An 18195-nucleotide genomic window follows, 5' to 3' on the forward strand; every position below is an offset into this window, starting at 1 on the left:
CTAGTCATACAGACAAAAGAGAATAAAAATCATACATCCCACCCAGAGATAATGATGGGGAGCATTTGTTGTCTATCAGTCAAGTTTTTTATTCTATGCATGTACATATAATTTTTAATTTCATTGTACGGGTACACAGTTTTATAATCTCTGTTTTTCCCTATTCAAAGCATGTTGGAAATATTTTTCCATGCCAATAAGATATTTTTAACAGTTGTATAACAGTACAATGTGTGAATATACTATAATTTATTAAAGGATAACTTATTTTGAGATGTTATGCTGTTTTCAATTTGTTTACTATTGTAAATGAAACTTTGCTAAACATTTTGATAATTAAATATTAGCTCACTTAACTGAAGAGGCAAGTTTTAAGGTGAGAATTAATGGGAAAGTTAACGATTGTGGAAAACAGTCTGGATGAGGCAGGTGAATAGAGAACATCCTAGACATCCAAAGGGATGTAGGTTGAAAGGGAGGATTGGACCTGAGAACAAAAGAGAGAACATGAGAGAATAGCAACCACTTATTCAGGGTCCAGAAAACAAATTTTCGTTTAATTTTCAACAGCAGCATGGCACTAAGGTACATGTTGATTAAACTGCCCAAAGTAAGTTACCAAGTATTAGAGTAGAGATTCAAACACAAGTACTCTTTATTTCAAGGCCCATGGCTTTTTTTTTTTTTTTTTTTGATGAACACTTTCCATGTTTTGACTATTGTAAGTAATGCTGCTATGAACGCAGGAGTGTAGCTATCTCTTCGACATAGAGTTTTTATTTTCTTCAGATAAATTCCCCAAAGTGAAATTGCTCAATCATATGGTGGTTCTATTTTTAATTCTTTCAGAAACCTCCACATTGTTTTCCCTAGTGGCTGTACCAACTTACGATCCCAACAGTGCGCCAGGGTTCCCTTTTCTCCATATGCTCGGCAGCATTTGTTATCTCTTGTCTTTTTGGTGACAGCCATTCTAACAGGTGTGAGGTGACACCCCATTGTGGTTTTGATTTGCGTTTCCCTAACAACTGGCGATGCTGAGGAGCTTTTCATGTACCTGTTGGCCACTTGTATATCTTGTTTGGAAAAAATGTCTATTCAGGTCCTGGGCCTATTTTTAATTGGATTATTATTATTATTATTATTATTATTATTATTATTTTGCTCTTGAGTTTTTTATGTATTTTGAATATTAACCCCTTATCCCATATATGATTTGCAAATATTTTCCCGATTCCATACATTGTCTTTTCATTTTGTTGATTATTTCTTTTCCTGTGCATCTTTTTGAGTCAGATGTAGTCCCATTTGTTTATTTAGAAAAACTCTTCTTGCCGTGCTAGTGGGAGGCATGCTAGTGCTAATTCCTCTGCCGGTTCAGACTAACTCACAAGCTCACTTTACACAGAGACGGAAACTACATTTTCCTGTTACCACTGCTCTCGTCCATCAGATAACATACTATAAGTAAGAATAGAGTGAAAAAAAAAAAGCCATTACTCATCAAAATTGTCTCACCATTTATTACTTCTCTTCACTCTCTTATTTTTAAAAATAAGCATGTAATTTCTACTATATGAAACAAACACTTTCAAAGATGCTCACTGGGTCTTTTCTAAATGTGTTCCATCTGAATTAATACATATGCAGCTATTTTATTTTTTTATAGGAAAATACCACGAATCAGGGAAGTTTTAAAATAGGAGGTTTTCGGTTTCTGTTCCTATTTTGAGGAACATCCTTATGTGAAAACATGATGACTCATGAGAATTATGTTATTTCTTCTAAGGGTATACTTACAAATTTAGTAGCCGTCAAGGGAAAGAATAGTCTGAGAAACATTTGCCATCCTCCAACGAATAAGCAACTAATGCTGCTTTCTCAGCAAAAGAGGTTAAGCCTCTTTCCAGTCCACCCTACAAGACGTAGCCATGGAATTATGTTGTATTTCAACTCTTAAATGACCTTGGATGTATTTCGTTCGCAGGTAAAGGCAGTAGCAGTTTTCATCCTGTCTCTGTGATAGGTAGAGCTGAGGTTTATAAAATTTAGTCTGTGGGCCATTGTAAATGTTACAAGATGTTATAGCTCTGTGGACAAACGAGAAACATGAAGAAAGTCATATGCACAAAAATGTTATTAACTGTCTTTTCAAAGGAATTAGAAGGGTTACTATTTATTGTAAGATTTTATCTTTCTTAAGTTACAGTGTTAAAATGGCGTTTAAAATTTTTATTTAGGTTACTGTTTTTTAAGGGGCATGATTTCCTGATCACTGATATCCAGAAGTCTAGGAACAGTGAGTTAGAACCCTTTTCAGAAAGGCTAGAAAGGCTCGCTTGCTCGCTGAAACCCTTCTAGCTGTATTAGTGTCTGCAATCTCACAGCGAGTATTGTCATCGAGAAGGAAGTCTTCAGCAGGCCGCATAATAACGTGATAAATCATCACCCTAAACTTCCTCTCGCTCTTTCTTCAGTTAACAGAATCTGTCAGATAGCTTTTCCCCGCCACCCAGGTTGAGAGCAAGTAGACATAATTTCCATGAGATACATACAGATAAACGCATACACGTTCTCCACTTTCGCTCCTTTCCCTTCCAACGTCCGCCAACAGGATCCCTTCAGTACACAAGCCTCGTTTGGTCACTTCCCTCTTCCTTGGGATGCTACCCATTCTCTTTGACGTGGTCTCAAAACATCTCAATTCAAGTTAAATCTCATTTGTTTCTCTTATCCGAAAACTAATAGACTTTCGATTCCAATTACCTTCACTCATGTCTCATTCTCTTCCCAACACCTCCTTAACATCTACTTAATCTTCGATTTCAACTTAAAGATTACTTTCTCCTAAAAGATCTTACCAGACTAACACCCCACTTCCTCTGCTCAAAGTAAGGCTTTTCTCCTTTTCTTTCCATTTCATCTGCGATTCTCCATTTTTAAAATTTCTAATCATTTATGCTCCAGGCCGTAAACTCTGAAAGGACATGGACTGTCTGTTTTGCGTTCTGCTCTACAAGTAATGTATAACACGGTGCCTGCAAATGTTAATAATTAGTATTTTAATAAATATTTTCAAATGAATGAATTCCTTCTGCTTAGCCTTTTAAGCCCTTTTCTCTTATTACATTATTATTATTATTATTATTATTATTATTATTATTATTATTATTCTTGCTATTGGTTTCAGCAACTCCTCTTCATTAACTCAAGATACAATGTGACAAATCAGTATCCCAAATTCCAAAGCTTTACTACTCTGTATTTAAAATAGGATTATGTGTTTTCCCTGTGATGTTGTTCCTTTGTGTTAAAAAATTATACTTCCCAAATTCTGATTGAATTTCTTTTCAAGATAAGGCATAGTGAATTCTAGGGCATAATGAACAGAAACTAGTGTGCTGCCGTTTCCCATATTTAGATCCTAGAATGAACTTTAAAGATTGCAACATATCTCAACTAGATGATGGCTGACAGCAGGGTTTCTTAGCTCTTTCTGGAGGTGTGCTACATTGACTCGATCGGCAGGAAGGTACACAGAAGAGTTTTATCAAATGATGACTGCGAGGACACGGCAGTAGAAACAGCCTCATACCAGGCAATTTTTTAAAAAGAAAGGAAGAAAAGCAGGTGGTCGTGTGGAACAGTGCATGCTAAAGCCACGTCACAAACATTTCCAAGTCTTGCAAACCAAAAAAGGCACTTCGTGTGTATACAACTTGGGAAAGATTTCTAATTATATACTTGTTTCTAAACATGTTTGTTCAATCAGATAATGATGACTTTCAGGACCATGCTTCTGCAATAGAAAGAAGGAAGGAAAGGCCGGGGCATGTAAAGGAAGGAAACTGAACTAGTTCATAGGAATCATATAAATTTAGACAGGATGATGACCCTCAGAATGACCTAATACGAGAAACTGAAATATGAATCGTGCACTGATTTGCATTCATCCATCTCAGGATGTTTTAGTGGCCATTAGGATACCTAAAAAAAATGTAATGACTTTTAAGCAGCGTTTAGAACATTCCTCAAATTAGGCGCCACCTCAATGCCCTAATGCTCTCAAAATCCTGGAGTTATATTTGAACGAACTCTCTTCTTGTCATCTCACATCTAATGAGATGTGAAGCTCCGTCATAATTTTCCTGCTCCATGTCTCATAGCTCGTTTTTTTTCTTTTCTAGTTCTAAGACCACCAATCTAATTTTTCGCAACTCGGCAATGAGAAGACTGTGATTAACTCCTAACTGTTCTCTGTGCAATTCGGCCTGTGCAGAGAAGCCAGCGAGAACAATTATGTCAAAGTTCACTTCCATCATAGCCTATTATATTTAACTTATTACTCAAAAACGTCAGAAGTTCCTCATTACTCAATAAACAAACAAACAAACAAAAGCTGAAAACAATCAGGACCTGTCTGCTCCCTGGCAGGAAATTTTCCTTCTTGCACACATACCTGTGAATTCAACACCATCTATGCTGTGATCCTGGGCAACCTGGATGGGATACGTGCTGTGGCGGGAAGAATCCAGCATTGTTTCCCAGCCTTGCCCATCACTGGGTGAGTGACCTTGCTGCTCTTTATTGATGCTGAACTGCAGTTCATTCATTCTCTGAAGAACAGATGATTTCGCTCTCTGACACACTGACTTGCTGTGAGAATTAGCAGACATAATGCAAGTAAAGCACCTGGCATGTTTTAGACATGCCCTACTATTATCTTATATATTCGTCCTGCCTGATTCCACAAAGGATTTGAGTAAGCTATCATCTGCTCATTCTTTCATTCATTTACCCAATCGAAAATCATATGCTTGTGCCAGACACTATATTAGTTACTTGGGATAGAAAGAAGAATAAGACACAGTTCCTTACCCTGAAAAACCTCACGTAGTAGCAAAATATAAAAATACAAATATAATCAAGTTGACTATGTGAGGATATTAGTACATTGAGTAAAGATGCCTAAACTCAACCAAGATCAGGCAGCTGGGTCGAGGAAGATGGGACACTTGGTTTCAACCAAAAGACAAAGACAAGTGAAAGTTATGAAGATAAAGACAGGAAACAGGAGGCCTTCACAAGTACGTGAGTAAATTACCGTAACAATTATTGCAATTATTATTATAAAACCTATACCATGAAACGCTGCCTCAGTTCTATGTCAACTTCTAGGTCCTTACTTACAGCAAAAGGTGCTGAATTGTAAATTCACCCAGTTTATCCATGACTGAATTCTAGACTCTTGTCATCTTCCCCACTGTTTATACACAAATCCCTAGCTCCACACGAGCCTGTTATTCAAGGTCACCCATTATATTCCCTAGTTCGACTGTTAACTCATATTTTATTAATTAGCAATTGGACCCTTCTGCTTTAGCTAACTGCATTTAACTGTCATCTTTCGATCATACTTACTAATGTCTGTCCTTGTGCCTTAACATTAGTCATTACCTAAATTTAGCTATTGGATAAGAATTTATCACCTTCAGGTTCTCATTAAGCTACTCTCAAAGTCTTTTTCAATCGCTTTCCAATGAGAGTCCTCTGCAATCATGGCTTCCATTAGTTTAAGCAAGCTATAGTGCAGTTTGTAGTGCTGATTTTAATTTTTTATAGCACTGAATATATGTATTTATTTCCCCTTACTATACTACAAGTGTTTTAAACTAATTATTATATATCTCATTTTTTCCTTAGATTTATCTTTTATTACAGCTTTATGGTTTCTCTTCAGAAGATAAAAAGTAGACTCTCAAATAAAAATACGTTCCAATTGTTACTGACATTGCCCAATTTTGTTGCTGTGACTGTTCAGAGCGGCTGAATTTCACCAAATGCCAAATCTCTTCACTTCAATCAATTTTTTAATGTAATACCACATTACATTAAAAAATTCTCAGCCACTAAGACAGTGAGTTCCTTGGGGACAAAAACCCAGTCTCATTCATCTATGAATCCCCAATACTTAGCACATCATTTGGCATACAGTGAGTGCTTAAGAAAACTCAATCGAAGGCCAAAATAAATTAATCGACTATCCAAAAGCATTGTGGAGCACGGCTCACATCTTCCTCTATACGAACAGCTTTGAACTTGGTCCTGAGAGCAGTGGCTTCCACGGAAGTGTCACAAAGTTTGACTGTGCTTGCTCCACGGGTTGGGTACAGATGGCTGTGCTGTGGGCTCTGTGCTTCAGTGCCAAAATATGAAAAGGGCCCACCATTCTTCTTAACTTCCTTTCTCTTGTTATACAGAAAGTCCATTCTTTCCTCGATGGGAAAAAAATAATAAATTTGTAACATTTTATGTGCCTCTTTAATGTATGTGGTTTATAACCTTGTAATTTATTTTCCTATATTGTGTTGCAAGGCAAAAAGGACCCCAGACTCAGAAGAATCAGCTGCAAGTTTGTGACTAAGAGAAGCAGTGAAAAGTAATATGTTACTGAGCAGAATGTTGGATCAGCCAGGGCTTAGGAACAAAGCACAAAGACACTTTGGTCATATGAGGCAGAAGATGAGAACTAGGCAAGACTCAGTCAGAGACACAATAAACATGTTCTACTTGAGTCTGAGACAGCAAATTATTGACATAGAGCTCATTATGTTTTTCTTGATTTGCTTCCAGAGTCTGAAGCAGGGATGAGCACTACACATAGGGACCAAGTAGAATAAGGTATAAAGGCTGGAGAAAGGCAATAAAAAAAGGTGACATGTAGGACATCAGTCTTTTCATGCACCCTCTGGTTTTCTCGCGTTCATTTGATCCCTCTGCTCTATCTTTCTCCTCCCACATACATACACATGTATGGTGCTGGACTCTTTCTTACCAGGCTATTCAGAACTTGGAGCATTCTCATTGGATCAGAATTTAACTTTAGTTACAGTATGTAATAACTCAAGACAGTACTTTGTTATTAGAAATTTAATTCTGGAAGCACTAAAATGTATTAATCTTATACTGTTTTCCTTAAAAAACCATAATCCATATAAGCTGCCAATCCTTCAGTTAATCGAACATCAGAAGCTTAAGTATACAGATGACCTCAGCTTAATTTCTGTAGTAAGTTATTTTGTGTAAGAGGTAAGCTACTTTCCCAGAATTTTTATTATAGTTTAATTTTTATTATAGTTTAATTTTTCATGTTGATTCATACTTAAGCCTCCTCTTTTTTGGTTCATTCTTTCCCTGCAGAATTTTGACCTCATTCTCCCATGATGAGCCATAATTATTTATCTTGGAATTTGAAATTTCTGTGGTTCAAAATATTTGAGCAGTAAGACTACTTTCATTTCTACAGACAATCTCTCAATAAAAGCAGCGTTAATCTTCACATTGCTAACCTCCCCCCCTGTATTTTTTTCCTGAACAAGATAAAAATTTACTTGTGGGTTACCACAGCCCTCCTAATTTCTCTTTTCATAAAAATGTATTTATACACTTCATAAATCTTAATCATGTATATACACACATGAAACAAAAGCAATTAAAACCACAACAACAATAATAAACATTCTTATGGAACTGAATTATTTCAGGAGATATTTTCTTATTCGGTCCTACAATGATCCTGTGAGATGAATGTTATGATCATTTCCATTTTACCATTCTTTATTAATACTAGTTACCAAGGGGAAATTCAAAAGTAAAGAATGACTCGAAGCCTCCCTTCCAATAGCTTATCCCCTAATTGGGAGTATAAAAATATATACACACATGAAACAAAAGCAATTGAAACAACAACAACAACAACAATAATAAACATTCTTATGGAACTGAATTATTTCAGGAGATATTTTCTTATTCGGTCCTACAATGATCCTGTGAGATGGATGTTATGATCATTTCCATTTTACCCATGAGAAAACCAAATACAAGAAGTTAAAATGATTTGTCCAAATTCCTTTAACCATAACTAGAGTTCGAAATCAGTCTTCTAACTCCAAAGCCTACTGCTTCTCACAATACCTCTTAAAAAAAAAAAGTACATTATTCTTTGTCCAAGTCACTCACATTACCTAGCTTTAGGATCTGAGGAAAAAGAAAAGCGCTCTAATTTTAATTTATTGATATTTTTATTACTCAATGCTATGTGAAAGGGAAAAGTATATCTCAAAGAAAAGTTGGTACTTGAACTTTTGACAAGGAGTGAGATTGGGACCTGAAACTAGAAGAGGGAGGGGACATTCCTGTGTGTGGGCTAACAAAAGTCACGCAGGACGGTGGGAAAAGCTTCCTTACCTGAAGTGAAGGGCTCGCGATGAGCTGTAGAAAAAGATGTTCTAAATACATAGTCTGGGGACAAATAATAGCATTGAATGTTCCTGAATGCTGGGTTGAGGAACTTTATTTTATAGGTAATGGTGAGCCTCTGGAGGGTTTTATGCTCAGACGTGGAAGATCAAATCATTGTTTTAGTCGGACTTTTCATGGGTCCGGAAGCAGAGAGATCAGCTAAGAAGCTGCTAGAGAAATCCAAGCATTATTAGGTGATGACCATCTGAATTAGAGGAGGACAATGGGGATGAAGAAGAAAAGAACCGACGTGAAACAACTTTAAAAAGAAGAGACAGGACAATTCGGCAGCGAATTAGAAATAAAGCAGAAAAGAGAGTCAAAGGCCACACTGGATAAAGGCACTAACTGCAACAAAGAAAGACTTTAGCGAAACTGGTCTATAGAGAAGGAAATCTAAGAAATGACCATCGTGAAGCCAACAACAATGGGCATGGTCTCAAACACATTAAAAAATTTTTTTTGGAACTGAGATCTATTCTCTCTCTATTGATATCTCAAATGTAAAAGGTAAGAATATCACCTTGGGTACTTTTGAATGCTATAACCTTCCCTTGACTGATAAGAACAATAAACAGCAGCTTGACAACTTTCCAGTTGAAACCAAATCATAAATAACCTCTCCAGCACATTTTACTCAGTAATCAGTAAATACCTTTAGTCACAACAAATTGTCCCTTTCTCTTTCTTTCAATGCAGTCAATTTCTAAAATCATGTTTGATTACCATATTGTTACTGTATTCCAGTTTATTTTATGCACAGAATTATAGTCTTCATCTTATCTTCCAGAGTCCTAGGCTGAAGAGATTATATGGTATGAAGGAACTACAATATACATTTATTCTATACCAGAGGTTTTAAACATTTTGGTCTCAGAAAACTTTTATGGTCTTAAAAATTATTGAGAACCCAAGAGAGCTTTTGATTATATGGCTTATAGCTATTGATATCTATTGATTTGATATCAAAACAGAATATTGAAAATAATTATCCCTATATTCATTTTAAAATAAGAATAGTAAATCTATTATATGTTAATATAACTATACATTATAATGAATATCACAATTCCAAACAAAAAGAATTTAGTGAGAAGAGTGGTATTATTGGACATATTTGCAAATTTCTTTAATGTTTGGCTGAAGAGAAGATAGTTGGATTGTACTGTTTCTTTAGTCAGTCTATTTAAATAGATTGTTTCCGTTAAAGCATATGAAGAAAATCCATCCTTACATAGATATGCCATTGGAAAAAGAGGAATATTTTAATAACCTTTTAAAAAATTACTTTTGATACCAAACCAAAACTTAACAAGTGGTAGTTTCTTAAAGGTAAGTTGAAATGTGGAATATGAAACCAAATATCAATAACCTTTTTGTGCTCTTTTATATTTAAATCCATTGGTCTGTCTTATATGCAAGATTTTTTACCCATGCATGATTTTGTAGCATGATATGTTTCCCATTTGGAAAATATTGGTTCATTGAGCTATACAGCTCTTTAAAATGTTCACACATTTAATTATAGAAATGATATATCACATTTGTTAATATTACTACCAATTTCATCAAAAAGCCTTTAAGTATTTGGAAGTTGTTGAACTTAAAGTGGTATATATATTTTCTAAAATTCTAATTTTTATTTGCAACTTCAAATGTTATTGGCAACGATAGTTGTTTTGCTTGAAGTGATAGGCTCACTCTTCTTTTTTTTTTTTTTTGAGAAAATGAATGCCAAATATTAAAATCTAAATAACCACAATTTGTCAGTTGGTCTTTAAATGAAAAATGGTATTTCATGAAAAATGTGTATAGTTTAGTTCACAACTCAATTACACACGTGATTTTTCTTAAGATACCATCATACCGCAGGGAGTATCTTCTATTTGCATCACACAGAATATTAAAAAGACATATATTAGAGTTGAGATTTCATAAAATTATTAATTTTTACGACCTCATGAAAATCATTCTGAGTGACTGAATTTTTTTAAAATTGAGATTGCATGGTAGTAAAGGATTTAATAACTGTAATGTCAGTATCAATAATAAGAGTAATGAATACAATGACTTCTAGTAATTGTTAAACAAATAATAGACAAACAGTACCTTAGTATTATTATGAAAACGTTTTGTGTTGGTGCCCTCCTGATAGGATTTGGGGGACACCCCGGTACCCATGTATCACTTTCTAAGTACTATTGCTCCAGAACATTCTGATAATAGCTAATGTTTATGGGCTCTTCCTATGAGCCAGGTCATATTCTAAGCACCAAATTACTTTAATTCTGAATTTAACACCTTTTTTATTTCAATGACAAATATAAATGTGCCGAAGGGGAAGAAGATAGACTATAACGTGAAATACTTTTCAACTGAATACTTTGAGTAAATGCTCTTAGTAACTTGAGATCTACAGTATTTACTTTTAAATAATATGTACTGGTAAACTATAAAAATGTTAACATTTTTGTGGGCCTGTGAACAGAATGACATTTCCCCAGTTCTTAACATTAATTCCTCCCATTGGCAAAGGAATTAACTAAAGAGTTTAGAGAAAATTATTCCTACTTGGTGGTATAGCAATTTTAGGAAGATTCATTTCCAATCTTTGAGATGTTTACATAAGCTTAGAATCAAATTCCAGTTCCAGTTTCACTATTTAAGTGTTGCATAATCATTAACTTTTGGGGGCTTTAGAGAGAGAATTAGAAGACGAATTTTAAAATGTGTAAATGACCTCAGGCCTGTTTCCATTAAAAGGAAACCCAGAGCTGACTCAGATTCTAAGCCAAGGGTTATTCAGAAGGGCTGTTGGGTCAGAATTTCCCCTATAAAAGTGGCTAGTAAGTGGGTCTCTGGTACTTTTGGGCAGCGAAAATAGAAAAGCCTTTTAGAGCCTATGAAGACATCAGTGTGTACCAACCATACTAAACTAGGTCTAACCAATAAATGAAACCAACAAATGAAAAATTAGTTTCTCTAGACTAGCACTATATTATGTCCATCTTATCTGCTAAATTTAGTTTCTATATCTGTAAAATTGGTCTAATAAAAGTGGCCTAAATGATTTATGATCATCCAGAGTTGGCACTATAGTGTAATTCTAAGACAGCACGTTCATGGCTAGAACTGGTTGAATTACAAGCCATTTTGATGTCATAGAATCTAAGTAAGAGTAAAGGGTAGGAATGATGTGCAAGAGTCTCAATTCACCTTCTAAGCTTTCCTGCAATTATCGATTTTCATTTTAATCTGGGAACAAGAAACATAATATGTCATTGGTCATCGCAATGGCTGATGGGAAAAAAGCCCATAAGAGTAAATGCCATAGGGTAATGACATAGCATTCTCTCACAGGTCAGCAGAGGGTGTCACATCCCCAGTCTTGTTGTCGTTCAGTAAGCTCCTATCGTTGCAGAAGAGATCTTCAATGAACAAAGCATTTTAATGAAATTTATCCATGACAGCAGTGACTCTTCTTCGTTTCCTTCCATTCATTCAATGATGTTTTGTTTCAATTTTCAGAACTACTTTCCTAGACATCTGTAGAAAATTAATATATTGCCGCATAAATAAGTTAGGTTCCTGGACCCAATTCTTCCACTGTGTGTGTGTGTGTGTGTGTGTGTGTGTGTGTGTGTGTGTGTGTGTGTGTACTTCCCCACACCAACAAGCAAGTCTTAGAACAAGCAGGGTGGGGAGAATTCAACTCAATTCTGACACTATCTACTTGGAGACAGAATTCGATTCCACTGAAAAAGAGCTCGGTCCTACAAGACTGCTCTCCACTTCAGATGCCTGTGATTCTGACCAAATGGCTACACACTGGAAGTCCCCTTGACCCCCTCTTTGGGCTCAATTAGTTTGCTAGAGTGGCTCAAAAAACTCGGGAAAACCCATTCGCTCACCAGGTATTAAAAGATAACAATCAACAGCCAGATGAAGAGATGCATAGGGCAAGGTTCCAAACAAAGGAGCCTCTGTCTTCATGGAGTTTGGGGCCTGGCTCAGTGGCACATGGAAACATTCTGGTCCTCCAACCTAGAAGCTCCTCCCCACCTTTCAGATTTTAATGGAGGCTTCATTACACAGGCATAATTGATTAACTGATTGGCCATTGGTGATTGAGTCAACCTCTAGCGCCTCTCCCCTCCCAGCAAATCAATAGGTAAGACTGAAATTTCCAATCCTCTATTCATGGTGGGTTCCCCTGGCAACCAGCCCCCATCCTTAGGTGCTTTGCAGAAATTACCTCATTAACATAAACCCAGTTGTAGCTAAGGGGCTTGTTATGAATAACAAGCCATACATTTCACCTTTATGGTTTTGAAAGTTTTTCCAAAAAGAGACCACATATCATAACAAAAGATGCTCCCATTGCTTTTACTGCTCTGTAAAGGCCAAGGATTTGGAAGCTCCAAGCCTGGAACTATATAAACTACAACGTTGCAATACATATATTTAAAGTTCTTAGCATATATTTTACAAACATGTCCTTATTTGTTTCCCACTGTCACTAAAATTAACTCATTTTAAAATATGATTGAATAGTGTTTCTCATGCTTTTCAAAAGAAAACAACAACAAAATTACCTCAGGAAAAACTAGAATTTCTCAAGAGCATTGCAGAGTATAGTGATAAAGGAATTTTAAGAAAAGTGGATATGTTACCAACAAACAGGCAAGGTTTTCCTCTATGAAATTCAAACCAATTATTAAGAGATACGGTTTATACTATACAGTTGCACTTTGACAAGACATGTGGAGAGCTGGAAAAGGTTCACGCAAACAGGCCAGGTATGGCAAAACTCTCCGGGTTCACTGAGACAACAGATGTGCCGGCGAGGTAAGCAAGGAGTGAAGAACAAGGCTGTAGGAGGTTTTTTCATTTTCATTTTTTTTTTAATAAAAGAAGATACATTAAGAACATTTAAAATGCTTAGCTGGAGGCAACTGTAAGAGAAAACTTGCAATTTTTTTTCAAACCTAAAATAATTAGCAGAGAAAAGAACAGGATTTGAGGGAGAAGAGTGGGGAAAAGCTGTACTCTTCTTTCTTTTTGGATACCAGTGGAAACTAGAAAGCTGGGCTTACGCATTCAGGGTCGTCACGCCTAGGACCTGGACACATGTTCTCACCTACTACCAACAACTCCAGGTGACTGTAACTCAATCAAATTTAGCACTCATGTGTTCTTTTTTTAAATGCCAGTTTATTTTTTTTTCATACTGTATATACGTAATTGTTTTTAACATTTTATTTTTTATTTGCCTGCTTCCTCCTCCCCCCTTCCTTCTGGTAACCACTAGTCCATTGTCCATGTCCATGAGTCTCTGTTTGTTTGTCCTGTTCATTTGTTGCTTTTAGGTTTGTATCCCACATATGTGATATCATGTAATTTTCAACCTTTTCTGTCTGGCTTATTTCACTCAGTATGATTATTTCAAGGTCCATCCATGTTGTTGCAAATGGCAATATTTCATCTCTTCTTATGGCTGAGTAATATACCATTGTATATATGTACCACAGCTTCTTTAGCCAATCATCTATCGTAGGATACTTTAGTTGCTTCCATGGCCTGGCCACTGTGAATAATGCTGCTATGAACATTGGTGTGCAAATACCTTTTTGAATATGAGTTTTCAAGTCTTTGGAATAAATACCCAGTAGAGGGATTGCAGGATCATATGGTAGATCAATTCTTAGTTTTTTGAGGAACCTCCATACTGCTACAACTCGTGTGTTTAAGAGAACATGGAAAGCAAGCATTAATAGACAAACATAGCTCTGACTTCCTTTGACTATGGAAAGAATTTTCATCGGCTTGGTTATTTTACTCCTCAAATGGGCCGACAATCTAGATCCGGAGGTTGGGGCTCAGAATGAGACATCCTAAGATATGCCTCTGTGGTATGTGGATTATTCTGACCTAAAGGCAATCAAGATCCTGTGGGCTCCAGAGAAATTTCTGCCCACCCTTCTTAACTACCTAGAGGAATTTGAATTAGGGGTTTTGCCTGTAATAAGAGATTATCAGAAATAATCTTTTTCTTTTTTTTTTTTTAACCTATGTATAGCAGGACAACATACTCATTACTGATCGGCTGCTCTTCCTATCATCCCGCAGTGGCCCTCTCTCTGTAGCCTCAAGGTAACTACTTCATCCTTAGCTCAGAATGTCATATCTACCTCCTTTTCTCTTCCTGTCTCCAAACCTCTCATGTACGTGGGGTCTGTGACTCTGTCGTGGCAGTGAAACTCCCATACATATGTTGTAATTGAACTTGGTTATGTTCTATTGTTAATCTGCCTCATGTCCATTTAATTCTTAAACCAGCTGGAAGAAGTTAGGAGGGTAGAGGAAAGTTTCTTCCTCCACTCCACAAGAGGTAGATTAGGACAATTCATGAGCTTCTGAATAAAGGTTAATCTTCCCAAAGGAAAGGAATCTGTAAATATGGAATTGAATTTTGTTTTTCTTTTAGACATAACTTTGAATCCAGTCATTCACCTAGATACTCAAAACCAACTTAAGTAATATACATTTTCTATCTATTCAATATAGATAACAAGACCCGAAAGACTGTGGAAGTATAAATATTAGGTGCTCGTTAACGTTTCAATGATGAATCGATTTATTATATGTTGTCAAAGGCTTGCATAGCGAGCAATTTGTGTTGACATTGCTGAAACGGTTATTTCAAACCATTTATATTGCACTAAAAATCTGCACTGTTATGTGTCTTCAGTATGGATACTGGTTAAAACACACACATACACACACAACTGGGTGTTAAGGGGAGTAGGTAATAAAGAGGCAGGAGTGTGAATGACCTTGTGTACCCTTCACAAAATGACTGCGTAACAACGGTGTCCTGCCTTGAAATGGCATAATTCATTAGATTTCTGAGTACCCTATTCAGCCATTTCAAAGCTTGTCCATGGTTAAAGAGTAACGATATGATTATTTCCGTTTCCCCAAGGGAATTACCAAATTGCAATATCCTGTTACGGGGATCCAGGCCTCTGACATACATATTAAATAATAAAACCTTGCTCACTCAAAATACATGATTGTGGTGCATGCAGCTCCATTGTTCCATATGGGGTCTCTAGTGTGCTTTCATAAGTGCTTCAATTTATAGACTGTTTTGAAAAAATGTGGTTTGTTAGTGTGGGGTTCAGAGCTAGTCACCCCAAGATGTGCTTCTGTGGTATGCAGGTTGATCGATTTAAGGCTAAAGTTGACTGCTCCTCCCTTGACTACCTGTATGAACTTAGACAGGAGCCTTGCCCATAATGGGAGATTATCAGAGATAACTTCTTGTGACCCATCTATAAGGCAGGACAAATTTATATCTACTAAGCATCCGCTCTTCCTATCATCTCACAATAACCTTTTGAAGCCCCCAAGACATTATACTTCATTCCTAACTCAGGATGTCTTATACACCCGAGTTCCCTTTCTATATCTGACACCTCTTGTACGTGTGGGGTCTCTGACTCTCTCAGGTATGTGGGGTTCCCTTATATACACATATATTAAATTTGGTTATTTTCTCTTGCTAATCTGTCTCTTGTCGGGTTGATTATGAGGCCAATCAGAAGAACCTGAGGGTAGAGGAATGTTTCTCCTCTCCCTCATTAGTTTCTAGTATATTCTGTAATGCGCCAAAGCATCAGCGAGTTCATACCATGGCTTAAGCACTATTGTCTCAGAAGAACCAAGACACAAACTGATTTTTTCCTCCAGGAAATAATGACAAACACTAACAAGAAAACTTGTTGAATTTGAAGCTCAGATATGTTTCAGGGTCTCCAACCTCTCCTTCATTATTACCCTCTCTCCTTCCAAGGTCCTCTGGGACCACACTTTCTAACCCCTATCCCTTAATAAAGAAAGAGAATGGGTCTGAAAATCACTAAAGAAGGATGGGCTCTTGTAGGGAAAGGGAAAAGTTCCCCCTTCCCTCCTCTGGTTCTTTGGCTGGTTGAATAATCCAATCGACATGAGACAGATTGACAAGAGAAAACCAAATTTAGTTTTGTGCTCACAGGAACTTCACATACGTGAGACGTTCAGGGACAGAAAGGGAAAATGAAGTATACACGACATTCTGAGCTAAGGATGAGGTAAGGTGACTTGGGGCTTCGGAGCGGAGAAAGGCCACTGGCAGCACAGTAAGAAGAGCAGATGTTTGGTAATTAGTAGTTTGCCCTGCCATATAGACAGGTCAAGAAAAGTTTATCTCTGATCATCTCTTATTATGGGCAAGGCCCCTAATTCGAATTCCTCTATAAAGGAGGAAGAGGGAGGGCGGAAGTTTCTCTTGATCCTACTGGGTCTCGATTGCTTTTAGCTCAAAAAAATCCAAATACCACAGAGGCACTAAAATATTCCAAATACCACAGAGACTTCCAGTGACCGGTTAGGATCCCCTACACATTCATTTACATTAACCTCTTAACTTCTATGAATAACTAAATATTAAACTGGTAAGAACAGATACTACACTTGATCTTAGCCAAAGGCAGAGAAGAGATGAATAATCAATTTAATATACAGACAGCCCTTCATTCTAAAAGTAATTGTAGATGATAAAAAGCAGAATACAAAGGAAGTAGGATGAAAAAAGTTAAAGACTATTTGCCAAATAGTCCATTAAGAAGAAGATTTAGAAGGTATCACAAGCTAAGTATTCTTTTGGTCTAGTAGGCTGAGTAAAGAATCAAAAGAAAATACATCATTAGAATCTATTGTCATTTTGCAATCAAGGTCATGTATGTACTTTATTTAGGCATTTTTCGTGTGCGTTGCCTATTTTTGCCTGTTATAATTGCCTCTCTATCCAAGTCTTTATTATATTAGCACAAAAAAGGAAGAAAGTGAATTGATCGAGTATGTGGATCCAAGCTCATTGGTCACTATTCACCAATGTGTTTTTAATTAACTTTAACTTTGGAAATTAAAAAGTTTCTCTTTCATTGCACCAGCCATGTTTCATAATTTTTTTCTCTTTATTTGTATTCCTTTTTATTTTGTATTATTGTTCAACAGTGTGCTCACTAGACTCTAGAAAGGCAACCAAAGAACAAGTTTAATAAATAATTTTAATGTTTTATAGTTTAATAATTTGTATATCAATATATAAGTTGGTATTTTTTTTTACCCTGAAATTTGCTTTGGTTATCTCAAATGCAATTATCTAATCTACATTGATTACATATACATTTCTATGTCTTTATACACTATAACATTTAAATATTTGTGATTTTTGTAACTTTAATAAAATTACCTTACATCTTATAAAAATAATACATCTTAAAATACTAATTAAAAAATTAATTTGGTAATCTTCAAGGTCTGGAATAATCAGGAAACTACTTCAAGAATCAAATATGTTTCCAACTCCCTAAAATACCAAACTCAATGCAATAGTACTCTTAGGAGTTCAGTCTTTGCTGTCAGTTTCTAATCTTACCTGGAAACAGATAATGCCTGCCTTAGGCCAGAGTTAAGGATGAAAGGACTTTGTAAATTACAGGAAGATAAGATATAACATCTTATGGAACTGTCACCACATTAAAGCTGTGCACCTAGATCTTTCCCATCAAAATGCCATAGTCCAACAAGTTAAAAGTCATTGAATAGATAAAATCTTCTCTGGCAGGAAGAAAAAAAACTTGAGAGATATTGTTTTAAAAGTATTTTTTCTAATCGAGCACAGTAAGTGCGATAACATTTTCCAACTTGTCAGCTTGAAGCCAATGATGTAAACCTAGTAAAATTGACATCTACAATCATAAAACCAATGTGGAAGAGAGCTGGAGAATACGAATGATAATTAGGGGAACGCAACGAGGCATCTTACGTGCACAATAAATCTCTACC

General features: G+C 36.1%; 1 protein-coding gene and 1 pseudogene across 1 annotated transcript in view; both read right to left on the reverse strand.

Moving 5' to 3' along the window:
- Positions 1-18195, reverse strand: part of PLA2G4A (phospholipase A2 group IVA) — a 235663-nt gene that overhangs the window by 119163 nt on the left and 98305 nt on the right. The gene's annotated exons all lie outside the window — the stretch shown is intronic.
- LOC118613207 lies at positions 16733-16847 on the reverse strand (annotated as a pseudogene).

This window comes from Rousettus aegyptiacus, unplaced genomic scaffold (assembly GCF_014176215.1).
Source record: "Rousettus aegyptiacus isolate mRouAeg1 unplaced genomic scaffold, mRouAeg1.p scaffold_m13_p_17, whole genome shotgun sequence".
In the NCBI taxonomy this organism is placed as follows: domain Eukaryota; kingdom Metazoa; phylum Chordata; class Mammalia; order Chiroptera; family Pteropodidae; genus Rousettus; species Rousettus aegyptiacus.